General features: G+C 45.0%; 1 pseudogene across 1 annotated transcript; it reads right to left on the reverse strand.

The window, feature by feature from the left end:
- Window positions 1–1142: 1142 nt before the first annotated feature.
- On the reverse strand, window positions 1143–5023 carry LOC309638543 (chromatin modification-related protein MEAF6 pseudogene; annotated as a pseudogene). The gene has a single exon. The product of its transcript is annotated as a chromatin modification-related protein MEAF6 pseudogene (transcript).
- Between the last annotated feature and the right edge of the window lie 410 nt (window positions 5024–5433).

Below are 5433 nucleotides of genomic sequence, written 5' to 3' on the forward strand. Positions count from 1 at the left end.
GTGAATCTCCGCTGGCGTGGGGAGAGATCTTCCCTGTGTCTGGGAGTTGTGGAATGTCTCAGCAGGGGGAGGAAAGAGGAGTCTTCTGACCTGTTCTCAAGGAGAACATCTCTCCCAGGGACTTAGAGTTACTGGGGCTCCAGATCCAGCCTCCTGATGGATGGTGCTGGCTTGCCTCCTATTGTTACATGGGCCTCCTGACCATCCCGGGGGAGGACTGAGCCAACTGACCTGCCTTCTCTTACTAGGTTGGGGTAGAGAAATGCTGGGCCTGGACTGCCTTTCCCTGCTGGTGGAGGGACATGAGACACCCTGCCTTTATGCTGTCCCCCCAGTCGTGGGACCCCAAACCAGGTGGCTTGTATCTCAGCCCCTTTCAGAGTTCTCCTCTGGTTGCCTCTTTTGTTATTTCTGGATTTACAGTTATACTTCGCCAGGAGCAGCAAGGAGAAATGGGTCTATGCTATGGACAGACTTTAAGAAAATAATTTTCATGCTACATACTGCCTGGGACTCTGAATCTGGAATTAATAAGGCCAAGACACAGAGGCTGAGTCCTAATTACCTCGGGAGTGGTTAGGCATGGAGCATGATAAGAGAGGCTACATGATGCTTCTAGACACGGGGTCCTGGGGAAAGTTGGGTTCCGTACACAGGGGTGTGACTCGAAAGGGCTAACTTTGCCTGTTTCAGTTTTGAATTTTGGTCCAAATTACCCCTGTTATAAGCTTTATAAGCTTTTTATGAAGCATGACAAGTTTCATGAGAGAAAGGAGAGTTCAAGTCTTCCAGTTTTTAAGGGAGTTTTTTGTTTGTGTTTTTTTTTTTTTTTAAATGAACTCCCTTTATTTATTTATTTATTTAATTTATTTATGGCTGTGTTGGGTCTTCGTTTCTGTGCGAGGGCTTTCTCTAGTTGTGGCAAGCGGGGGCCACTCTTCATCGCGGTGCGCGGGCCTCTCACTATCGCGGCCTCTCTTGTTGCGGAGCACAGGCTCCAGACGCGCAGGCTCAGTAGTTGTGGCTCACGGGCCCAGTTGCTCCGCGGCATGTGGGATCTTCGGGAACCAGGGCTCGAACCCGCGTCCCCTGCATTGGCAGGCAGATTCTCAACCACTGCGCCACCAGGGAAGCCCTGTTTGTGTTTTTGATGTGGACCATTTTTAAAGTCTTTATTGAATTTGTTACAATATTTCTTCTGTTTTATGTTTTGGTTCTTTGGCCGCGAGGCATGTGGGATCTTAACTCCCCGACCCGAGATCAAACCCGCACCCCCTGCAATGGAAAGTGAAGTCTTAACCACTGGACCACCAGGGAAGAGCCTGTGAAGGAGTCTGACTTATTCAATATCCTATAAGAACTTTGCAATAACAGTAATTTAGCAAGTAAATATCATGATTTGGAAGAAAGTGTCAATCACGAGAGGCTAAAAAACATTCTTTTCCCATGGAAAATCTCATAGATAGATTTTTTTTTTTTAAAGTTTATTTGAGAACAAGAGAAAGCTTTTGCACATCTGACAAGGTAGACGTGTTTTGATAAGAGACGCCATCCATATTTCAGCTCTACCGATATTGCCACAAATGGAACATATTTTTTCTAACAAAGATACGGACATAAGTAAAGGATTGTGACTAAATAGAGTCACAGGAAAGGTGAGGCCCCACAGCTTATCCCTTAGACTGATTCATGACACAGGATTTAAATCGAACAATCCAGTCTCCTAATGCAGTGGTTCTCAACTTGGTTTCTTATCAGAATGCCAGGGACTCTTCGAAAGAATATCCCCAATACTAGGCCGTACCCGAGTCAGAGTCTTGGGGAGTGGGACCCAGGCATTGGCATTTTTTTAAGCATCCCAGGTGATTCCAATGTGCAGCCAAGGTGGATGGCCACTGCTCCAGAGGCAGGTAACTACTATCAACAGGTCCCTCAGCCCATTCACCCTGAAAGGAAGGGGCATCTGCTGGGTGTCGCGGCCTCTCGGCGATCCTGTCATTCACTCTGCTCAAGGACTCCAGGCGTTATCAGCTTTGGGTACAATTTAGAGCCTTTCCATTTGCCTTAGTGATTTTTAGAGCAATATTTAATCAGGCAAATACCACCAAAGAGAGAAAAGATGGAAAAAGAAATTTCCATAAGGCATGATATGAATAAGTAAGTGAAAAAAACAATCTCAAGTTTAAAAGTGAAGGATGAGAAGGATTCTTTTATTTACACAAAAGAATAAAAATACCCATTTTAAAAGGATTGATTTAAACTTATGTTTTTTCAGCTTTTCCTGTTCCTTGAACATGAAACTGCTTCTAACTCAAAAAGATTTAAGATAGGTAATTATTAAATAAACACTCTTTACCTTCCCTCTGCAAAAAACCAAAAAGCCAAGTCCCCGTTTTATTTATGGTAAACCAAATTATTTTCAGTTAAGAATATTGGCAACTGCATGAAACAGATTATCAGATACATCAGCAGGAAGGTATGAGCTGTACAATGGCATTACAAAAAGTTCCCAAAGAAAATAAGATGGTAAAAGCAATAATAGAAAAATGATAAAACACAAACAAAATAAGAAAACGCCAGATATTTACAGCCTCCCTCTGAAACGTGACCTGTTCTACGTTCAGCATGAAACAAACCTAGAGAACATTTCTCGAGGCGCATCACAGATGAAGCTGGTGCCAGCCAGTCTGAGGGCGGAGACATTCGTTCCAAGAAGGGAGAAATGCACAGTTGCCAACTTGCTGGGATTATAACAATGTCTTGGGTTTTCCTGCAATTCTGTTACTGAAAATGACACAAAGTAAATGATCCGATATGGTCGTACAGAAATGACTTGTTTGTCACCACATTTCAGAACAAACTACTCAGAGTCACAGGCACCGGGTCTGGGAAAGCAGAGGTGGAGGGCCACGCAGCCAGGTGAGGGATGTTTATCTTTGTGAGGTCGGCGGAGGGAAGCAGGGCTCTATAGCCTGGACGCTTCTGCACTAACGAGTCTTCTAATCATCAGCTCGTGGTTTTTTGTTTAACTTCAGATCAGTCCTGTGCCGGTTTTTATTCTTTCGTTTTTTACGGCTGCTCTGATGGCTCCCTGAGGAAGTAGAAGAAGCAGGCTTCTGAGGTTTCACTCCCCGCACAGAGCCATCCAGATTCTCAGGGTGCTTCTGGCTGGGCTCGTTTCCCTGATTGTGGAAGTCTGGAGAAGTATCACTTTCCGTCCCACTTCCTGGCTCCCTCTTTTCAATGAGCCGGTCCTGAACTCCTGCCAATGCACTTGCTGCAGCTGCTGAAGTGACTGAGGGTTTACTGAAGAGCCGCTCCTTCTATCGTTGTTGCTATTGGAGTTTTTTGGTTCGTCAGGTACAGATCCCAGCCACGAATAGTGTTGCCATACATCTGCGTGTCTTCCAGGTAGCTTCCTTCAAAAGCACAGATCTGTCTCTCCAAGTTGGCCAGTGTTTCCACCACAGCTCCTGCTTCCGCTTCACAAGCTCCGCCACCTCCCGCCGGCTGCCCGGGATCTGCGGCAGCACCGCCTTCTTGTGCATCGCCGTGTTGTACTCTCGTGGATAGATTTTTAAAAATAATTTCAAGCCAAAGTTTTTCTTTTTCTTTTTTTTTAAGGTCCCAACGTTATTTTAGACAATTTTCTGTGTCATTTAAATAAGATGGATTAATAAATTCATGTTTGCCTAATATTTCTATTTGAAATCATACATCAGAAATACCACAGGGTTCCAAATTCTATGATCTGGAGAGATGAAAGAAAAAATACTGTTTTCAAAAGAGGAAAGGCCCCGTGAGCACACAGCAAGGAGGCCGTCTGCAAGCTGAGAAGAGAGTCCTTACCAGATATCACATCTGTGGGACCCTTGATCTTGAACTTCACTGCTTTCAGAACTGTGAGAAATAAATATCTTTTGTTTAAAAAAAAAATGCCATTTTCCGTTTTAGGTTCTGTATCAAGCAAAGTTCCCACTCTCATTTAGCACCTTTTCCCCTTGTCATCCTTGAATGAACAATTGATTATTTGAGACGGAGGCAGTTTTCAGAGTTCAAAGTCAAAAGGTTTTCAGAAGGTCTAAGACAGAGGTACAGTTGGAGCTGGCTGATTGACGGAATTGCCTAGAGAACTTTAGAAAATCCCAGCCTCTTGTGTCCCACTCCCTGAAACCTCTGAGTCAGTGGGGTGAAGCCCCTGAATGTATACATTTTTCTAAAGTTCCCCAAGCAATTAAGGTGATTGGCTGCATTTGGTAACTAAGAAACTGAGAAATTGGTACATTTGCTAACTGTGATAGAATCGAGAAAAAAAAAAAAAAGCCGTCACCCTGGGTAACACTTTATTCAGGGAAAGCTAGAAGTAACACTGAAATATTAACTTTGCAATGATGGCCAGCACATTTTAAAAGGGAGAATGAAAACCCAGAAACTATTGGGGAGCGTGCGATGCAAGGATTACATAAGTCGTGAGGTATTTAGTATGTGAGAAAAGTGACTGACATCATTGGTGAAAGTTAGCCTTGGAGAGGACACAATGATTGTCTTTAAACATTTAAAGGATTCTTGTGAGGAGGAATTGGGCTTACACTGTTTTGGATGAGGAGCCTTCGTCTTCAGCAAACTTCCCATGTGATTCTGAGGCAGGTGGCCTGAGCACCTCACTGGAAGAAGTGAGCCGCTGGAGCTCTCCTGGGTATGGGAGGGATGCAGCCAGACATTTACAGGTGGTTTGGGTGCTTGAGGATGAAAGAGCTGCTGGGAAGACTTCCCTAACGAGTCAACCAAGATGGATAAGGAAGGAAGGGATGGAGGGGAGGAAGGAAGGAGAGAAGGAGGGGGAGAGGGAGGGAAAGGAGGAAGGAAGGAAAGAGGGAAAGAAGAAGGAAACAATAAAAGAAGGAAGGAGGGAGGGAAGGAAAGGGAGGGAGGGAGGGAGAAAGGGAGGAACGAGAGAGGCAGGAATGCTCTGGGTTCAGAGGGCCCGCTTCTGATTAAATGATGCTTGTATGACTCTCTGCAATAAAGCTCAGCCATCTGGAAACAAAGCAGAGAAAATGAAATGACATTAACTGGAAACTGGAAAAGAGAGAGGCATGTAGAGTGAGGAGTCAAGGGGTAGAGGAAATTTTGGCTCTTGGTAAGAGCAGGTCAAAATGCAGAGTCTTGGCAAAGGGATTCTAGATGTGGAGTAGCCCCTACTTTTCATGGTCTGTGGACTGAGGAGAGAGCAGTGCCTCCCTGCCCCCCCTGGAGCCAGCTGTCCAACCTTTGCATAGGACGATGGCTTCAAACAGGAGTGTGTGTCAGAATCAAAGGAGGGCCTCTTAAAACACAGGGTGTTGGACCCACCTGAGAAAGATTCTGAATCAGTAGGTCTGGGAGGGGCCACAGGGTTTGTTTCTTTGATGAGCTCCTGGGTGGGGCTGATGC

This window comes from Balaenoptera physalus (genome assembly GCF_965194825.1).
Source record: "Balaenoptera physalus genome assembly, chromosome: 11".
Taxonomy (NCBI): domain Eukaryota; kingdom Metazoa; phylum Chordata; class Mammalia; order Artiodactyla; family Balaenopteridae; genus Balaenoptera; species Balaenoptera physalus.